The sequence below is a fragment of the Neodiprion virginianus genome, chromosome 5 (assembly GCF_021901495.1).
Source record: "Neodiprion virginianus isolate iyNeoVirg1 chromosome 5, iyNeoVirg1.1, whole genome shotgun sequence".
In the NCBI taxonomy this organism is placed as follows: Eukaryota; Metazoa; Arthropoda; class Insecta; order Hymenoptera; family Diprionidae; genus Neodiprion; species Neodiprion virginianus.
In genome coordinates this window covers 16,268,544-16,290,785 of record NC_060881.1, presented here as the reverse complement: position 1 = coordinate 16,290,785, position 22,242 = coordinate 16,268,544, and positions in this window count along the sequence as shown.

Below are 22,242 nucleotides of genomic sequence, written 5' to 3'. Positions count from 1 at the left end.
ACCCAAACAGTTTTCGAGATTTTCAAAAAACCTGTTTTTTAGATTTTATTTTTATTTTTATAGTAAAACTCAGAACTAATCAATGATGATTTTTTTCCTAATTCTTAGGAGTCTAAGACATGAAAAAAAAATGTAATCATGATTCTTAAACGAAAAACTAATTTTTAGCGAAGAAAAGAAAATTACATTTTTTTTTTTTTTTTAGCCTTCTTGAAAGGTGTCACTCACTGAATTTTGTCAGAAAATGTCTTTTATACTCCTCCATACTCAGGAATTTTTTCGAATTTTTTGAAGTGGTGCAACAATATCAAAAAAATTAAAAACTCATTTTGTTTGAGAAAAAATCGGCTGTTCTTCGATACTCACTTGTTCTGCAGATGAATCTTCAGTAGTCTTGACTTTAGTTGGTCTTGATAGAATTATTCGACACTTACTACAGGTGGTATCTAAACACTCTCTTTCCAATTTTTTCTGTCGCATTATTAGCCTCATCAACTGTCATAATAACTTAAAATTTAATTTTCTTTTCTTAGCTAAAAACTGGTTTTTCGTTTAAGAATCATGATCACATTTTTTTTCATGTCTTAGACTCCTAAGAATTAGGAAAAAAATCATCATTGATTAATTTTGAATTTTACTATAAAAATAAAAATAAAATCTAAAAAACAGGTTTTTTGGAAAATCTCGAAAACCGTTTGGGTTAAAGAGCTAAATATTTCGGTGAATTATTTTTATTCCACACCAAATCGATCCTCCAAGTGCGAGTCAAAAAAGCCGCGGGGGCAGATTTCCCATATTAACCCGGCTATACCCTTTGCACGCATGTTAATGTTATCTGGGTATATTCAGTAAATATGATGAATAAGAATTCTCGACCTCGTATGTAATATATTATAGTCTTGGTGATCGGTCAATTAAGAAAACGTAATTTTAGTTAACGTTTCGACCCGGATATGGGCCCTCCTCAGAACGATTTATTTAAAAAACTGTCAAAAAACAAAAAAGAAAAGAAAAATAGGATTTTATAATATAAATAATGGTACTAGTAGTAATCGGACATAAATATTGTAGATGTAATATTCTTAGAGCTATTAAATATTGTTGATAGTAAGAACCTTATGAATAATTGTGATAAGGATGTTTTTTGGTGTTATTTACCTTTTGAGTTAAGTAAGTGTAATAAGATGTAGTCGAATTCACAATTACAATTGGCGGAAACAGTGTTCTTTTTAGTGACGGTAGACAATGTCACTCTTCCAGTTGTTTTTTGTAGGAGTTAAAGGTTGGTAGTCATTTATTTAAAAAAAATTAAAGAACTATGTTTTTTCACAGTCAATATGTCATAGTGTTAAAAGGTTATTAAAGAAGGTCAATTAGCAATGAAATTAATTCACAGGTGTCAATTAGGTGGAGGTAAGCTCTTTATAATTAAGTTCTACATGTCTAACGAAATATTGTTGGTTGAACCACTTGGGTCAACAGGTGAATAACGACTGATGGGGGAAAACAAAATAATCCAGAGTGAAGGTGAACATGTTATAAACATTATACAGAAAAAACAATAAATATTTGGTACGAAAGGTTATGTAGAAAGAACTGTAAATGGAGACTAAATAATTTTTTTTTTTTTTTAAAAATTAAAAAAATTAGTTTAGGTTAAACAATATTTGTTGTGTGGGCAGAGATTAGAGGTTTGTAAATATTGCTTAAATGTTCAACGTCTTGTCTGAGATTAACATCTTATTACACTTACTTAACTCAAAAGGTAAATAACACCAAAAAACATCCTTATCACAATTATTCATAAGGTTCTTACTATCAACAATATTTAATAGCTCTAAGAATATTACATCTACAATATTTATGTCCGATTACTACTAGTACCATTATTTATATTATAAAATCCTATTTTTCTTTTCTTTTTTGTTTTTTGACAGTTTTTTAAATAAATCGTTCTGAGGAGGGCCCATATCCGGGTCGAAACGTTAACTAAAATTACGTTTTCTTAATTGACCGATCACCAAGACTATAATATATATTCAGTAAAAGTCATTTACAGGCTCGGAATAACCGTAAGACTAAAAATACTATAGCCTTAGACCCTCGAAATTTTCGGCCTTAAAATTTTTCAAAATAATACCTAAAGTTTCAGTAATTCGGGTATTTGAACTCTTAATCTTTACCAATAAGACTTTCCTGCAGAAGGTGCGAGAAGTTTGTCCACACGTATACAAAATATCGCAAACCGCTAATTTTTTCCCTATAGTATCACAGAAAAATCTAAATGATTTGTCTCTGTTGAGCATAGAGAGTGAAAATTTGGGCCTTTTTTTCCTCAGTCAACGCCTTAGGTATCGTGCCCCCTTAATTCGGGCCTGGTCATGTAGCAGTCCGACATTTACTTACAAGTTTTTTCTTCCTATATTAAATAAACAAATGAACGGAAAGGGTTCAAATTTCGACGGTGCATCACTCTTTCGTAGTGGACTACAGGATAGTTAAAACATAAGGCAATAATGTGTAAAGAAAGAATGATCCAGGCCTGATGCTGTGACAACTACAACAACAAAAAAACATTGTATTTGAAGCAGTACGAAATTTGTATGACTGCAAGAGTTGTGATAAAGCAATCGTTATGAACATCTAATTTCTAAAGTAAAAGTAAATTAATCACTCCCAAATTGTTACAATTGGCCGGTATGATGATCTGAAACGAAATTTCGACCTAGGTGCGTTAGAAATTGCAGATTTCCTCGATTATTTCCATACCGGAAATATTAAACAGAGAGATTCCAAAGCTGTGATGTCGATTATTTCGGCAAAAATCTTTATATTCAATATAAATTACCTTCGACTATAGGTAATATTCAACCAACTTTCAGAATTTTTGATGCAACACATCGATAGAGGAAAAAATGAATGGCAAGTGCCAAAAATTGTATTTGTCGCGCAAGTGATGAAATTCGGAAGCTTCGGAACAGAATTTGGAATTTGGATAAGAACATAGGGTTGTGGGTAATTTAAAAAAAAATTACTTCTAGATATTTCAGCCCAATGAATTCATTAAATTTAACATTAACCATATTAAGGACCACCATAATAATCACATATAATGGTACTAAGATGCAGCCAAAAATAGTGCATCTAATACATACACATGCATGTACGCACTAATGGATTGATCCTGATATAATCAGGGGGGAGTACAAAAGTTGGTCGGATTTACTCGTAATCCCACACACATATTAGGTTTTTTCGATCAGAAGCAACTTTATTTTCTCTCTTATCTGAAAAACTTATTGCACACGGCAAAAAAGAAATCATTCCAAAAAGATGTCTCTTAACTCTAATTTCAAAAGGTCGACTTCAGATTGAGTAACGTAGAGGTCCAGAAATAATTTTTTTCCCATTCTTACCACTTGACCGTTTAAATGACCCGGGGCGGACTTGATTTTGGAAACAATTGGCGAAGAATGAAATTCTCTACAAAAACTATTCAAAATATTGAAGTACTCGCTCAAGAATCAATGTTTTTATAAAAATTCACGTTTAAACATCTTTAGTGGCTAAACTACAGACTTTAAAACAAAAATTCAATTAATTCCCTGCAAAATGCTACCTGCAGATCCAAATCTGTGTCGTAGTTGACTGATAACAATTTCGAAAACAAGTGACACCTCCCCCATGCATTTGAACGGGAAAATTTACAATTCTGAGAATGCAATCTTTTGAAATTGGATTCAAGAGGATATCTTTCGCCGAGGAATTCTTCTTTGCTGTATGTAGGTAGGTACTTAATATTAGTTTTCTCATTTAAATGTGAAGGGTAAGATTCACCAATATATTAGTTTTCTCAGCAGGGAGGGAAAAAAAAATAATCCTTCCAAACGAAACACTCCGATACAACCCATAGGTATACGACGTGTGTGACGTGTATCCGTCGATTTATCTCCTCCCCTCTCCGTCCGCCCGCGGCGTCGTGTTTGCTCCACGTGATTCGCCCCCTGCACGATTGGCGCGTGGCGCTCGCGTGTGAGAGGCGTAAGCAGAACTGATTCCCACGCGCTTGACACTATACGACGGATTAACAGCCCCGTTGGCTTGGTCACTGCTGTTTTTACATGTGGGTTATATGCGCGTATTTATTATGATCGGTACGTACGGTCTCACGCACGGTAAACGCATTATCAAGGAAAGGTTCTAACCTTCCTAATCAGCATTTCGGTGACACGTTACTTTTTTTTTAAACACAAGTGGAGATTAGAACACTGAAATTCTTGTATGCAAAACCTCTACAAATTTGAAGTCTTCCAAAGTCGTAGACTCTTGACGTCGTTGATTTTATCACTTTCGGTCAACCGCTTTATATGAGGGACGGTTACACGATTCAAAAATATCAAAAGCGGGATGTTATTTATAATATACTGACAATTCTTGAAGAAAAGTAAAAATAAAATTTTGCTCAATCTTGGCGTGACGGACTTTTGGCCTGGAAAATTTTTAACTTTAAATGACTTCGATCTGGAATTTTTGAAACTCTTTATGGTAAATGTATGCTAAAACTGTGAAGCGAAAAAAGTTGATAAAAAAACGGTTCGATAATTGACTTCGATGACTTTTTGTGAGCACAGATATCATTTTAACGGCCGGATTACACGGCGCGTGGTTCGGCGAACTTGCTCGTGACTCGGCGCACAACGCGTCATGCGAATGGGCTTGTGCGCTAAGGCGCGACCACGGTCTTATAGACAGGTCTGGGCACTCCAGCTGTAAAACCGTGGTCGAAAATGAAGCCGATGTTGTGAATTTTCGCCACTAGCGCTAGTGAGGGAGAGGCCTACTTACGTACGCATACACCGGCCTCGGAGATTGCAGCGCTCCGTCCTTTGGTGCACAAATTGAGAAACACAGGCTTCAAGACGGTCACGTTGCGTTATATAGGAACCGGCTTGGAGTGCCCAGACCTTTCTATAAGACCGTGGGCGCGACTTTTCCCGTCGACTGTCATTAAATTTAACACAAGTCAAAGGAAACGCGCCGCGTGTTGAGTATCGGCCCGTGAACGCGTTCACACATGCTGCTGCACGACTAGCGATACGTTCTCGTAGGTTAGGTATTTTTGACTACGAGGGATTTTTGGACTCGGACAAGCCTGCACAAGTCGTGCCACTCGCCAATCTGCGCGGGTGTGAGGATGCTCGAGACTTGGGTTCTCGCAGTAGACAAGCCTCAACGAGTCGAACCAAGCTCGTCGAACCACGCGCCGTATAACCAGGCCTGAAAAATTACCGAATTATTTGTGCCTCTTCCCCGGTTCGAACCCTGTTCGTTCTCAATGTTTCGGATTACTAGTGGGACACCCTACCTACTACGCCAAACCACCTCATGGAAAATGACTTCATTTGTTTCATAATACAATGGACGGTCCTCACGGGCATGACAAATAATTCACACAATGATAGCTTACGAATGAGATATTTGCGACATTTCTACTAGCCCGGTCAATCTAGACATAAAAATAGTGGTCAAATAGCCAAAATTGGGGGAAAGCTGAATTTTTGTGGAGAGCTTGGGTTCACCATGAGAAAGAAAGTTTCAAAAGTCCTCATTAATCCCATGTGCGCTACAAAAGTTATTCGGGGTCAAAGGTCAAAATTTGAGGTTTTTTGGATTTTTTTCGAAAACGGTGAGTTTTATCGAAAAAGTACCTTAGACCAAAGTTGTAGATCCTCAAATTATCTACAAAAATGGTCCTTATAATTTTTTTTCCAAGAGTCAACATTTCTGAGATATCGCGACTGTAAGAGTCACGTTATACATGATATGCACACATTTCCACGCCACCTGTGAGGTAGTGTACTCGACGCGATTTTTTTTTACGTAGTTTCCCCAGCAGGCCTATTCCACGAACTATTATAATGTAATTTTCAGAGGTAATACTTTTTTAAATGCATAATGAATATTCATATTGATATTGGATATTGACTTTAATTGTAGTTTTGATTTTTTTCATATTTTAATCTGATTCATATTCTTCAACGTCTACTTCAACAGTCATGTCTTGTTCGATTTCTTCTTCTTCTTCCCCTTCCTCTTGCTGGATGTTCATCAATTCTTCAAATGCAGATGAACCAGTTGTCTCTTCATCAAAATCACATGAATCTTCCTCTGTCGTATTTAATTGGACATTTGAACAAGACTGACCTTGGCAATTGGTACATGCTGGAGAACACAGTAATCCTACTTTTTTGCAGCCACATTTTCCACTGCAACCTTTTTTGCAGTTGCAAAAAATAGAATTAAGGAGTTTTTCTGGAGCGGGTGGCAGTAAACTTGAAATCGGTTCGAAAGTATTATCTATGAATTTCCACCCCCAGTCTTCTGGGTTAAGTTGATTGCCTAGCCATGTCTGAACTTGATAGAATACTCGAGACAAGTGTTGAATAGCAGATGCCGATGTTGGAGGGAGATATGATAATTGTACTTGCTTCTTGCGCCGAGTATTTTTGACAAAGGTTCAATATCGGTATTTATCTAGACAATAAATTTTTTTTGGAGCTCCATAAACAGCAAGGAGAAAGCGAATTCCTACTGTGATTATTGTTTGCGGAGAAGAATCGGTTTCTTTAAATACTTTTGCGCAGTGAATCAAATCTTTTTTTTCGAATAATTTTACTATTGAAGTTTTGCCCTTTCTATACATTGCTGAGGTACTTTATCGATAAAACTCACCGTTTTCCAAAAAAATCCAAAAAACCTCAAATTTTGACCTTTGACCCCGAATAACTTTTGTAGCGCACATGGGATTAATGGGGACTTTTGAAACTTTCTTTCTCATGGTGAACCCAAGCTCTCCACAAAAATTCAGCTTTCCCCCAATTTTGGCTATTTCAAATGTCTAGATTGACCGAGCTAGACTCACAATACGATTTTGAATGAATTTACGAACCCAGTTACTAACCAATTTCAGTCAATTTTCAGAACGTGACAGTAAATTAACGGTGTAATTGTCACAAATTTAAAATCTGATTACTGATTCCGAAATTTACATGGTAAGTTTTTTTTGGGCATTGCTCAAATCTGATGCTTTTAACGATTTCGTATAAAGTTTATACGTACGCATGTTGAGTAGATTCAGAAAAAAATTCCGTAATTTCCAAACAATTGTAAAATTATGGTGATATTATTTAATGAAGCTAAAGTGGAACAGGTTTATATTACATGAACAATAAAGTCAAAGATAAAATGATTGATACTCACACGTTACTGCACATTGTACACAATATTTCATTGAACAAAAGCCTCAAAATATTCATTCGTCAATTAAGATCAAGTATGATACTAGAAAGAATAGCGACATGGGCAAGAAAGAACAACAAAGTATACATTCATCCATACACCATTCATACATCCATAATAAATGTTATAAGCAATATGATGCCTTGTATAATGAATGCATTTGTGTGAGTGTGTCATAGGGCTGCAAGAATGAGCTGAGGAATTAGGAGGTCAGTCGTGACATGAGTGTCGTCAGAGTAACTACTCTTGTACCACACAAATCTGTGTATAGTTTTGATTTCTATGGCACCTTGAATATATCCAAATTAAATTCAGTCTATGTAAGAATTTCCTACTCCTCCACCCTTGTTCATAGCGGCATTAGTTGCAACATTAAAATATGCCGTTTAATAAAAAAAATGATCAAGTAACTGAAAGATCCACTAGATAATTAATACGGTATATCAGTAGACAAAAATTGCAATTACAAAGTTCGTTTGTGACATTACTTATTTGTAACTATATTGGAGCAAATTGATAATACGGTATGGAGAACTCATCCAAATCCAACGTGAGGCGCGACAGCTTTCGAAGAGAAAACAATTCAAGATGATGTGGATAGAGATCAAAATGGATGCCACGTGTGATGTTGGAAAATTCTATAACCCAGGGGCGACGTATCAACCACGTGATTTGGTGCTCGGTTAATGTGGAATTTGTTTGGTCTACTGTGTGACACTGATGATGTTCCTTTTATCTATTGCATTTTATTGACGTTGATATACTACGTGAGAACAAAAGGTCGTAGAAAATTATTTGAGTCACAGCAAAAGTAAAGAAAAATCACTGCTACGATGTATTATGAACATTTCGTCCCTTTAAGTTAAGTTTTGCTGACACATATTTAAATTTGATTTTATCGTCACAAACTGTTAAGAAACTTTCCAAATACAGACGGTCAACATTTTAGAATTCAGTTTTAGTGTCTGATAATTTCAGCAGCATGTTTAGCAAACTCCAGATGCCGTACAGTAAAAGTATAGTAAAATTACGAACATAACAAATTTACCACAACAATGTATAAATTCAAAATACGCTTTTGCGTTTTTCTAAGCAAGAAGCTAAATTAAAAAAAATTGATTGCAAATATAATGAGAATGCTGAGAATGCACTTTCAAATACTAAATTTTTATTTTTGCCAGACTTTTGTGTAGTAAATGGGTGGCAAATTTACGAACATTTTTAACACTGCAGACTTCGTTCAGGGCAGATTACCGAAGGCTGCACATGTTATATTATAGTACAGGTATTTTGCTAAACATTTTACCGCATATCTCTGTCGTTTGAAGCACGTTAATTTATGGATAATATTTGTAATAATTGCAAACAAATTTGCAATGAAACACATATAACAGGCTGAATAGAATCGAGGCAAGCTAGCGAACTTCTCGCTCAGATTCGTGTCGAGTTCATAATCTGTGCGAGTGACAAAATCTTCAACTGTTATAATTACTAAAAAATTTTGGTAAAACTAGTATCGTTACAATAACGGATCAAATACTGTTGAAATATGAGAAAATTTGGCACAATAACTATTTTGTGTGACTTTAGTTGTCAGTATTACATTTTCGGATTATTGCAACATTAAATTTTGTTTTTTTAGTTTATACTATAGCTTGCGAATTGATGTTCCATTCGTTTAATCGAACAATCGGGATAGTGATTGATTGAAATGTCGATGAATGGATTAATCGAAAAAAAAAACAATCGAATTATCGCACAGCCCTACAAGAAACCAAGTTTTTTATAATACGTTATAACGGATGTGTTTTATTTGCCACATTCTGAAACCAAAAGTTTCAGTATTGGTCAGTATTAAAAAATTGTGAATATTAGTTTTTTTTTTATATACAGGGTGGGGCATTTAAAGTGTGACAGAGCAATAGTACTCAAACTATTGATGATACTCAAAAAAGTCTCAGTTGAAAGTTGCGTTGTTCGAGAAGGTCGTCAGACTGGACCATCTTATTTCTTTTTCCTGCAGTCGCGGAAACTACGTTAGGGCAACGCCACTTTTACTATAAATGTAACAATGTGTTTTTTTTCTACGAAATTATTACCGACTTTGAGGCAAATTCAGTGATTTACAACACAAGGTCGTTCTAGGCACGCGAAGTATGAAAATAGTCGAAAAATCGACTTAAATCAAAATAATTATTTTCAAAGGATTTACTAACCTTGGTCATCATCAGCTAACATTATGGATCAAGTTTAGGCCGCACTTTTAAAATTACGTATTATTGTCACAAAATTAGCTAATCGGCAGCTTTATTTAAACCTTTCCTTTCCCAAAGTTAGAAATAAAACGCGTCAAAAATAACGGTATATTATACAATTTTTGAGACACTTGAGGTAATTATAATTTCTCGTGTGGATATAGAGACACGCTTGCTGGCTTCCGTATACCGGGTGTCTCTGGTGAAACTGCCGACTCCGATTATTGCTTATCTGCTATGGAACTGAGAGGCGAGATTCTCCGAATCTTCCCTCTACGACTCTTTCAATCTACTCGCATTTTCTCTTCCATATTCTTGGAACTGACAAAAAAACGACCTGCACCCCTCTTTGTCGGCTCACCTAACATAAGCTGATTGCAAGTCTAGCATTGCGCGCTGATAATTTTCAAGCGAAACAATTATCGGCCGTGATGACGTAACCAGAGGCGCGTGCCGCCGCGTGGCATAAATGCGTTTGAACACGAGCTTTTTTCTTCACCCTCGACGGCTCCGGCAGTATAAGGTATAAGGGCTGCGCGGATATTCAAACAATATGCAAGAGTACATAAGGCCGCCTAATTGCAGCTACCGTTCCATTAGAGATTAAACTTCAAAAGAGTATGAATTCGATTCGGTCGCTCGGTTAATTAACGTACATACTTGATACTTCGATCCTCAATCTTCGGTCTATCTGCCGGGTAATATCGCATTTATTCTTATACACTGAGAGGAATTTCATTTCTTACAGTTGGGTACTAAATAAAATTCTGCAAACGACGTATCCTTACAATAACTGTTTAAATATTCTTAGAATTATACCTATATGTACAAGGAAATGTGTAAAATAAGTGACTGTATCGAGGGGCTGCTCACTTGAGAAATCATTGAACCATTTCATCCAAAATCAGACACGCAATCGCTAAAAGTCGCTGGAAATCAGTCGAATCGCACGATTCCTGATTTCCTCATGATTTCTTAAAGTATAGATATATTCATAGGCATAGATACATTCTCGATGTCATCCCCTACTACAAATGAAAAAATTTTAAACGTTTACCAGAGAATAAAAAAATTATTCTAATTTCTTTAATAATCTCTGTTATTGATTGAGTATCCACGTATCCCCGATCGTAAATTAATTATTGTCAATCTATAACAATTAATCAATATTCATTTCTCGAGAGTCTAAAAATCAATGATTTCCAAAACCTAGAAATCACTTTTAATCGTTGGAATAGGTAATCTCATTGATTCGGAAATCACGGGAATCACAGTCTAAATCACAAGAAATCGATTCCTTTCGGAAATCGTCGTGTCACCGAATCCGCGAGTGAGCAGCCCCTCGGACTGTGTTGTGTAACTATCGTTGCCAGTAATACTTTTTCTGGTTATTGCAGAATTCAAAATTTTTTCAGTATATTAAAACCTTATCATAAATTTATTTTTTCACCCGCATCAAATTATCACAACAGTTACAAGAAAACATAGTACGAGTGAGTATAATCAAGAAGCATCGTAACACATACTAGATTATATGGTTAAAGCTGCAAAATTCATATTTATTTTGTACCCAGGGCTACATAATTAATTTTTCGAACATCTCGAAGTGATCAATGCTGTTATTGGTCAAAGTATTTTCCGTGAGAAGAATTCATCTACTTCCGCGTTCATGATTTTTATAGTACTCCACTTCACCTGATATATGAAATAAATCTGCTGCACTGATGAAATGCCCTCTGTAATTTAACGTTTGTGACATGCATAGTATTACAAGCCGAAGTTTGTAATTGTTTAACCCTCCGCCGGCTATCCCTTTTTTTGACTACGCCACCGGCTATCCATGACGATATCGTCATCGGCTATTTTTAACCCACTTAGGAGTATCCGAAAATTCTCAAAAAATTCAGGGAACTAGTTTTGGGTATCATCTCAATATTCCAGAAGTTTTCATTCCAAAATGTTTAACCAATTAACAAATAGAAATTTATAAACAATGTAAAACGGGTAAATTCGACCATTTCACTAAAAAAACGATATCTTGAACTCAAATTTCTATTAAGAAAAAATGTTCTACGGATTTATTCTTGATACTATGGTCTTTCAAAAAAACCTACTCACATTGGGCTCGGTTCAAAAAAACCTATTTATTTCACCACCTGAAAATGGGCTAATGCGAAAGAAGAAATTTCGCATAAAATTGAAGTATTCATGAAAAAACAATGTTTTTATCGCAAAAATATGTAATTTATTAGTGAAAAAATGAATGTTGACGTGTTATATGACATTTCAGACTCGCTTTGCTCATGCGAACAACTTCGAGCAAGGTAAAAAAAACCAGTTCCCACAACAGTGTCATAACATACTATTTAGGTAAACTTGATAAATAGGGTCAGAAACTTTGATTATCAAAGAGAAAATGTGGATTTTATACGTACCTCAAAAGTTGAAAAAACTGATGCCGCCGGCTATCGGTGACGAATTCGTTCACTTTCAATCTTCGAACCGTCGTAACTTTGCAAGGTCCTGACGCATACCAACGTGCTTGTGCGTGTAAGCGTATGCCACCGTGAAGTTTTTTTTAGGTGCGGGTCCCAAGCCGCATCCACTTCCCCCTCCCGAGATACCAGGACGTGCCAAAGTTAGATATGACGATATCGTCATGGATAGCTGGCGGAGGGTTAAACGTTATATATAATCATCACTGTAAGGAAATACATCGAAAGTAAGATATGAAATTTGAACCTTTCTTAAAATATAACTAGCCATTTTTTTTAAATGAAAATTCATGAAAAAATTGTGTAGTACCTGCGATCTTCGATCATTATTTCTACATGCTCTAGCACTTCTGAAAAGACAAGGATCTGCGCCTGTTGCGACGAGTAACGTGTAATTTTGATGCCCAAGGGCTACTTTTCAACTTTTCAATAGTTTTTCCTAGAACGCTTCGATTCTGATTGAAAGGTGAAAGCTTAATTTTCAAAACGGTAAGTCCCGTACAGCGGACTTCAAGCAAGAAGTAAAATTATTCAATTAGGGGAGAGTAGGCTATATCGTACCACCAGGCAAATCGTACCACTTCGAGATCTCTAATACCCCTCGAAATAGCCGCTGTCTGGTGGCAGAATATCGAAGTGTGACGGCTGACAAGCGCGAAAACGAAATTAGACGCCGCTGGACGCAATCGTCGAAAAGGTAAACATAATTATTCATTTCACTAGTATTCGATAAGGTTTCCGACAGTCAGCCCTAAGGCTAATTTGTTTTTAAGGAACCACGTGATGCTTTTCAGTATTAATGCATTAAAAGTGCGATCTTTCGTGGTTATTCTACCGCGCCGACGTTCAGGTTTTGGTTGCTATGAAACAAATGAGAAATGTTTTCGTAAAACAACAGATAGTCGGCTAATTCGTACAGATGCTGTTCGAGTATAACTTGTACCGGGGCACGTACCGAGGTACGATTTACTCGAACCAACCTGACATCGATAAGATGGTACGCCATTTTTTTTACTTTTTTTTTTTGTAAACGTTGTGTACCATAACAAGTGTATATTATTTTTCTATAGTGCATTTTTCGAAATGGCCGTCAAAAGAAAATATAGGTTGTGGTCTCAGGATGACATATACAGCATACAGAAACGGAGACTACGGCCTCAATGAGGTGTGTAGACGACATGGTGTCCCGAAATCTACATTGAAGCGTCATCTCGACGAAAAAAATGCATTTGCAAACAACGACTCCAGCTTTTCTGGCCTACCACCAATTTTCTCTGACGGCATCGAGAAAGAACTAGTGGACCACATTTTACGTTTGCATACGCAGATGTGAAACGAGAGGTGAAACCGAAGGGTAAAAAAATCAAGAAATTGAAATTGTTTTCACCAGAAACTGCCAAGTCCGATGGATTGCAGATAAAAAAAGAAAACCAAACAGAAGAAGTCACACCAAAGGGTAAAAAATAGTTCAAAAAATGAATTTCTTGTCAAAGACTGCCGAGCCCGTTGCATCTACATCAACAAATAACATCACGATTGGCATTGATGAGGAAGAATGGTACTGCGGAATTTGTGATAGGGCTCAGATTAAAGATATGATTCGGTGCTGTGCCTGCAACGACTGGTACCATAAAGCCTGCTCTCGGTGTAAACCTGGAACTAAGACGTATTTGTGCTTTTCCTGCAAGTAAAGGCAGTTGCAGTAAGCAATATTGATACTTTGTTTTGCCAAAGATGAAAGAGAGAATATTTTAGTTAGGTATACGAAATACCTGTTTTCCCAAAGATTGAACGAATATATTAGCTACGTGCAAGTTGTTTTTATCTTTAAATAATAATAATTTAGTAATATTACATAACATAAATGTATGAAAAAATGTTATCGTACTAATATAGCATATTATATTATTAAATATCTCAAAGTTTTAATAAATAAAACCATATGTGTTACCAGTAATATGTCAGATATTCCTTTCTTTTGGGGTGGTACGATTTACGCTGCTGGTCGGCTATATCGTACCGTTTGCAGAGGTAGAGAAAAAAATTGTTTTCTTACCTTTACCGTCAAATTGAAAGGTCAATGATTTTTGTGGTGATTCCTAAATGAATGTAGAGTACGAAAAAAAATATGTCCATGACATCTGAATTAAGAATAAAATTTAAAAAATTCCAAAGGCCAAAGTGGTACGATATAACCTACTCTCCCCTACTGTATTAAAATAAAACTTCTGGTGGCTGAGATTTTTTCGAGTCGCTCATTTCGGATTCTAGCAAACGGCTTATTATTTCAACATACTTATTTAGAAATAGTCCTACTTCTTTATAAGAGAGTGCTAGGACGATTAGAGAAACAAGACTTCAAGAAATTCGTGGAATACTGCCTGGAGAGCTCGAGAATCGTGAATGTGTCGATGATCATCACCAATCCTCTAATCCTTATAAGAGAATCACAGTTATACATATACGAATTCGGAGTCTAAACACGTATCATTCAACGCAATCGCTCGTTCACTAATATAACGAGGAGTCTGTACCAAAGTTGGGAGACCTCATGTACACAGGTACAATGGGGGAAGCTATGAAATACGCTCAAGCGAAACGAAGGGGAAATTCTCTCACAACAAGAACTCTTACGACGTATTACTTATTATACTGGGTGCTGGGACGATGGCGGCAAATGGTTCATTACCTAACGGCTCGTGTAAATAATGAAAGATAGCCGTATAACAAGATTCGTTTGAATCCAGTGATTGATTGTTTCTGCCCTCCTTAAAGCCCGCCATATTGGATACGCCATGATGAAAATCACTTTTTGGGCTTTGACCTCAAACCAAGGGTCTGAAAAAGCCCTCACAGACCAAGTTTCGTAAGAAACCATCGCAAAGTTTCAATTGAAGCTTTGTGGAGCTGGTTTATACGGTACTTTTCGCGCAATGAATCCTCGTTTTCTCGGAACCATCTGGAACACGAAGAGTAATCGATCGAGGGTCTTTATCAATTTTCTCATATACTTGAGTGGCAAATTTCATATACTTTAGGCCCATGTCCTTTGAACAACACAATGTATTTATGTCAATTTATATTTTAGGTTATCTAAATTTACGGACGTTTTGCAATATCCACCGAATTAAAATCCGCCTCGCTTCAACCGCAACTCGTGAGACTCGTAGAGGCAAGTATGACTCTGTTCTGTGAATAAAATGCACTTTCGAACAATGCGGCACGGTGCTTGGATGTTATGACGATTATGAATTTTTGTTCGTGTCCCGCAAGGCACGTGCGTAAGTACGCGAGGGTGAGCGGCCGATAGGGCGCGTGGCACCACGCGTGAGAACGTTACTGCTCACACATGATCCACCCCATTATCCCCCGCCGCCGCTGGCAGTGGATGGTAGCTCATTATGTGGAGTATTTTCTTACATACATACATATATATATATATATATATATATATATATATATATATATATATATATATATATATCGAGTTATCGAACTCAAAGCTGCTCATTCAACATATGTATTATAGAAGACACAAAATGAAAGTGATTCTCAAGTTGATTGACGTCGGTTCATATTTAGGGGTCGCGAAATTCAAAAACGTGTGTTTTTTTTTGGATGTTCTGTGTGATTTCCAACATATTTTTGAGTTTAGCGGCCCGTAAATATGAACCGATTTCAATCAAACCTTGGAATCCCTTTAATTTTGTGTCTTCTATGAAATATTGTATGAGTAGCTTCAAATTCGACTACTCGATTTTTTTTGGCACATGCTAATATACATATATATATAATATATCGTAATAAAAGGTGATCTAGGGTTGCGTCTAAGGGAATGAATGAATTGAGTCAAACAAATCTTACGGCAAAGAATAGTGTGTGAAAAAGCGGAAATATTTTGAATCGGACCGTAAAACAGGTGATTTCACCCTTTGTAACAATATATGTATATGTGTACCGGGACAACTCTTGAAACTTGAAAATCAACTGCGCATGCGCCAAATAATTCAATCTTATTGGTCGGCGAAATCTTCCCGTCGCGATATTTTTGTCTGCGATGCAGCGGGCCAACGTACACAAAATGTGTACGTTTGAATTTTCAAAGAGCTTAAAGCATTAAATTCTCACCCTTCTTTGAAGAATCAACTTTCCGAGCCAATAACAAATGCTTCCCAAACCTTTCCGATTGACTACCTCAATTATTTGAGATTCTAACCTCGAAAATTCGGATGAACTACATCGCCGCCAGAAAAAGTTTGACAGCTGAAACGGGATGGCCAGCCTGCACGAACAGCCGATAAAACTCGCGCATGCGCAGTTAATTTTCAAGTTTCAAGATATTGTCCTGGTATATTCGCGTGATTGTTATACATGCACGACATTTTTATTCCCAACATTCACGAGAAAAAATGCTCTTACAGTCCCACAGCTCTATTTTACTATGATCTTGGAATGAATATACCTATAGATGGCATCACTTTTAAGGAGACAAGTGAGCAAAAACTTAAACTTTGTTGATTGATATGAAGTTTTGGCTATTAATAAAATTCCATTAAACTAGTATTTCCCTATCTGTTTGAAACGATTGTATTCAGTAAAGTTCTACTTAGATATTCATTCAAATAACTATAGACAATTTGTGCTCTTGAAAAACTCCTCACATTATACTGTTTTTCCTAACAATTTGAAGCGATTATACAGCTATCCTGATAGCATATAGAATAAAAATTAACATCCAACCTGCAATCTGATGATTAGCCATCTAAATATGCCATGTATTTGCAATTGTCGATATTCAAAGAAAGTTTCAGTTAGCAAAAAGTCTTATGACGCAGAAAAATTTCATCTCAGATATGATTTGAATATTGAACTTTAACGAGTTTATTCTATGTTTCTTTATGATTTCAACCTTCTTCTACAAATATAAGTGGCATAACTTAACGGCCAATCGTCAGATTTCAAATGAAATGTCAATTTTTTATATATACTTTGCTAGAATTCCTGTGAAATCATACATAGTATTACAGTTCGAAACCAAATTTTGAATGTTCGGATGTTCAGAAAGTGACAATCACCCAAAATTTTTTCTCTCTTGACATCCTCGATCTATAGTAATCATCGGCGACGAAAATCAGCTAGCCGAATGCCTCAGTCCGGAAACAACCGCTCAATAGAGAGGACGTATGAGAATCGCGCTCCGCAGATTTCGAGTATCAGGTTCTCTACCTCCTGGATCATGCGCTCCAGGTCCGCCACCTGCTGAAACTCGACTTCCAGGACAAGCTCTCCGTAGTTCTGGCTGTCCAGGTCCTTGACCTGGTGACTTTTGACCTTCAGGACTAATTTTCCGTAGTTCTGGCTGTCCAGGTCCTCCACTTGGTGGATCTCGACTTCCAGATCAAGCGCTCCGTTGTTTTGGCTGTCCAGGTCCTTTACCTTGTGGATTTCGACCTCCAGGACTAGCGCTCCACAGTTACTGCACTCGAGGTCCGCTACCTGGTGAAACTCGACTTCACGGACTAGCGGACCAACATTTATTACCCATTGAATAATCCTCAAGCAGCGAGTGAGGTATCTGGTAAAGCTCGTATCATCTGATAAAACACTGACATCGAGTAAGCGAGCGCAGCGAGCACACGAGCACAAAAACCAGCTGCACTATAGGCATCCGACCCTGAGCGAGCTTCAGCGAGCGAGGGTTTTAAAGCTAGTTAACTTGAATTTGTCAGACCAAAAATGTGACCCAATAGACGCTTATTTGCAGAACGCCAATTGTCAACGTTCTTTGAACCAATATCTAGGAACTTATTGAATTCGATCGTTTTAAATCGACAGAAAAATACTGATTTCGTGATATTTCAAGGATAATTAAAAGTTCATCGAGAAAGTTTGAGGTTTTACTGGCATATCCCCTCAATACACCCCTTGACTGGAGGATGTATTTACTACCAATCACCGCACTGGTTTTCAGGGTGCGTCAATCAGACGTAGGAGATTGGATGTAAACGCCCTGCACTATAATAAGAGGCGTGCCCATGGCATGCCCTGTAGAGTAGCAAGGACTGTCGTACCTTGACCAGAATATACCTTGAAACACGCCCTTCTATTTTAGGGTGTAGTAGGATCTGTTGATCTATAGAGAGAAGCGGTAGCTTGTCATCAGAAATCGTGTACAATGTACTGCTAACTTAAATTTGGTTTATTTACTCCGTGCAATAAACTTGTATCGTAACTTTAAGATTTCAGCATTCCAAAAAAACTGTTGGAGGATTTCGCTCTCAATCTTTGACTGGTTAATGTACAGTTTTTCCTCAAATTTATTTATGAAATTAGATACATACACCCCTAGTAAGTGTACTGCAAAATTTGTGTTAAGTATAAACTGTGACATGTCGGAATTCGTTCACTCAAATCCATCAATTTAATCCATTGTGTCAAAATTTTTTTTTAATCGGAAATGCAGGGTAAAACAATACTTTGCATTAAACGCAGGCAATGCTTCTCTCATCTTGCCGCGTTGCTGTCCCCTAACCAAATTACAAGCATTTTTTTATAAATATGTAGGGCTCGTATGTCGAAATCGTGTGAATTTGCCTTTAACATCAGAATAGTATATTGTGTGACAAGAGACGAAAGTCTTGGCCCGCGTTGCACGCCATAGTTTTTATAACAAGTAAATGAAAAGTGGTTTGGCCTTGCATGGCAGTTTTGCGGAAAGCGAGTGGCCAATTTCATGGCGGACCAGGAACGAATATGAAAAAAACCTCCCAAGAGACAAAAGTGAAGCAATTGTGGACTGTGCTTACGTGAATCTATCTTTACAACACTGTGCCATGTGTTATATACAACATTGGCTAGTTTCCATCCCGCAAAACTGATATGCGAAGCCCTACTTTTCATGCACATGTTATGAAAATTATATTAAATAACTCTTCTAAATATAAAAGCATCTTAGATCGTACTTCGGTCCTTCTGCCTGTCGAATCCTTTGACATTTCGAGTTCAATACACATAAATTTTTAAAGAATATTTTCATTATTTTCAAACTTCGGTTTTTGACAATTTGTAAAGGCTGCAGTATTTACGAAACTGTTCGTTCAACGCCCTGGAAACTTTTTAATTGTAATGTACAACGTTTTTACGAAAACGTATCCAAAATGCAAGATTTTTCCTTCATCTTTGAATATATAAAATTTTCGAAACCAGCAATTTCAAAACAATGACAAAAATTCTTTAAAAATTCATGTGAATTCAGAAGAAGGAAAAAAAGAATTCCCTGTACATTTCTTAACAATATTTTGTTTCAACCATTTATTGATAACTTTTGCGCATTGTTATTATTCAAATTTAATTTTCTTATCGTCTTCATTGTGGTCGATTTTTTTCCGATCCTCATCTTATCACAAAGTATTCAATATTGTCGACGAGACTCACTTTTCGTTAATGTATAGCCAATACATCCTCAAACTGATGCCCATTTAAACACACAATGTTTCAAGTAAAACATTTAAATGAATATGTATGTATTTAAAAAAAGGATGCGTTAGTAAAATGTGGACACACAAGTGTTTTTCCAGGCTAATTTTTTGTAACCAAATTCACATTTCCCTTGCAAAACAAACATACTGCTCGAATAAATGAATGCTGTTGCGCTTTAGCATGGAAAGGCGTCTCTTTGAGATGACACCAAATTCCATGTTAAAACGTTAAAACCTTTACATTTTACACCCTCGTGAAGCATCTGCAGGTCTGATTCAATATTTCAATCTTGGAACTCGGTTGTTTAATACTAGTTCAGTACTTCCTTACTTGAAAAACTGTGATAGCTAATCGTTGTTGCAACAAATAATAGCTTGTATTGAGTTTTACCTAAAAGTTTCCAAGTTTCGCGAGAAACCTCGCACCGACAATGCAGAGCTCTCTCGTACGATTTATTACAATCATTGCTTGGAAGATGTATAAATGTATTTGTTTATGAAACCCCCTTAATCGTTGGCAGAGTCAGGTTGATCGTCCGAGACGTTCGAGCATAATTTAATTGGTCTTCCATTTTTGTGACCACGACCTTATAGGTAGGTACCCGTCGCTTCGTGTCAAAAAGTGTCCCCAAAGTTAAACCAATATATATTGCGGTACCGGCAGTCACGATCTATTGAATTGTTGTAGTGATTGTGGCTGACCCTTAACTGACGATCATCATATGCGCATGTGTCGTGTGTGTAGACTCCCGGCACCGCCATATTGAATTTCTGGCTTCACATGTGAGACATCATGGTAGGGAAGGGTGAGCAAGGCAAATTAGTCTAGCAATCAAATATTTTGAGAACTAATTAATAATTTTACAATAAGATTTATGAAAATATTCTATGAATGACCCTAAAATTTCGGTAAAATGATATGCCAAACAATTGTTCTTTTTGAAATTGAATTAGATCGAAATTTGCAGCTGAAAAACTAGAGCAATTTGATTTTTGATCGAGTTGGCAGGAATATAAATATATAGAAAGAATCTATCCAATTCTCTGAATATTATATGAAATAAAATTATACTTAATTTAAATTTATGGCGTAATTTAAATAAGCACGGTGGCTCCTGCGCGAACTACAATCCGGCGCTATAAGCTAGCTGGGAAAGTTCTAACCTCACAAGTCACAAGTACAGGAGAGCCAGCGTTATTAAGTTTTTTTAATTTCAAGTAGGACCTATTATTCGAAAATTTCAATTCATATAGAATGATGACTATTGTAGGGATGATAGAGGCATTCGAAACGTATACATCTCCAAATATCGAACTCGATCATGTTTTCTGAGGACTTTGTATCTCTATAATTCTTTTCTATAACTGCAGACCTTGCCTTTACTTTATGACGATATATCTAGCTATTGATATTCTTTTCTTTTTTCCAGTTTCAGCAAATGGGTTTTCTTCTCTGCTGCATGTTTACTTATTTTACTTGTTTATATTCCTTATTTTTTTTCATTTATATTTGAACTCGTAGTCGTACGTTCTGATGAACTTATTTTTTTAGGCTCCGGTTCAGCGATCATTTCAAGATTATTCGATCTGTTTCTGTTGATTGATTGAACACTATGATTTTCGTTTTTATTTATAGATGCACCCATTGGCGTTAAATCGTATCGATTACCGAAATTTTAATTACTTGCAGAATACTGATATTTGATTATAAATACAATGATGTACAATGATCGTATAGATTCAACGAATGCAAAAGAAACTTCTACGTCATAACACGGGTTCACAAAATTATACCCCAAGTATACCCCAAGTAAGAATCGTAAATGAATTTACTAAAGCGTTTTCCAAATTGAGTACGCTAGTTTCGACATTATCGTCGAAGCGCTAGCAAAATATCATATCTCCAAATTCTAACTCATCTCTCGTCGAATAATTCACAATATTTCTGGGCTGCAGCGCGCATGCAGCCAAATAGTCTTGATTAATTGTAAAAGGGTAAGCTTCGTCGCGTGCAATTCTGCTGGTAGTATACAATTTGCCCTCAATTTTAAGAAAATCGTTAAAAAATATCACGTGTCCAAAATAGTGATGCGTTACAGTATAAATTACCACAGCTGCAGCACCATTGGCTGAGCATTGATTTTCCCTGAAGAGGTCATAAAATACTTTGTTATCCTGACGAATAATTACGAAAAATGTTGTAATTTAGAATAAGAACGTTTTGACGCGACACACGCAAGGCAGAGATCGAACAGGGATTGCGATTATGCACACGCAAGGAATTCTCGTCTTAGGTTCACTTAGAGAAATAAACTCAAAATTCAGGTCTAGAAGTATGTAACCTTTCAAACGTGACGTGACCAAACAGTCTCTATCAAAAAACACAACAAATACTCTTTCAACATCAAGAAACCGCGGCGATCCGAGGTATGCTTACTCAAGTAAACGAACAAAATGTCAACAATAAAATCTGCCGTGAAGTGGGCAGCAGGAGTAAAAAAAAATCCTCATCTACTTTTCAACATAGGATCATTTTATATTTCACACGAATTTAGCATCTCATTATAGGTATGTATATTGGATCTTGAGATGATGCTCGCAAAAGTTCAGTAAATTGTTTCACTTTTGGATCGTTAATCCGAATGAATAAAAAATCTTGCAAATCGAAGGTTATATGTTACACTCCAGTAGTTTCGATAATTGTGGCTTTGTTAG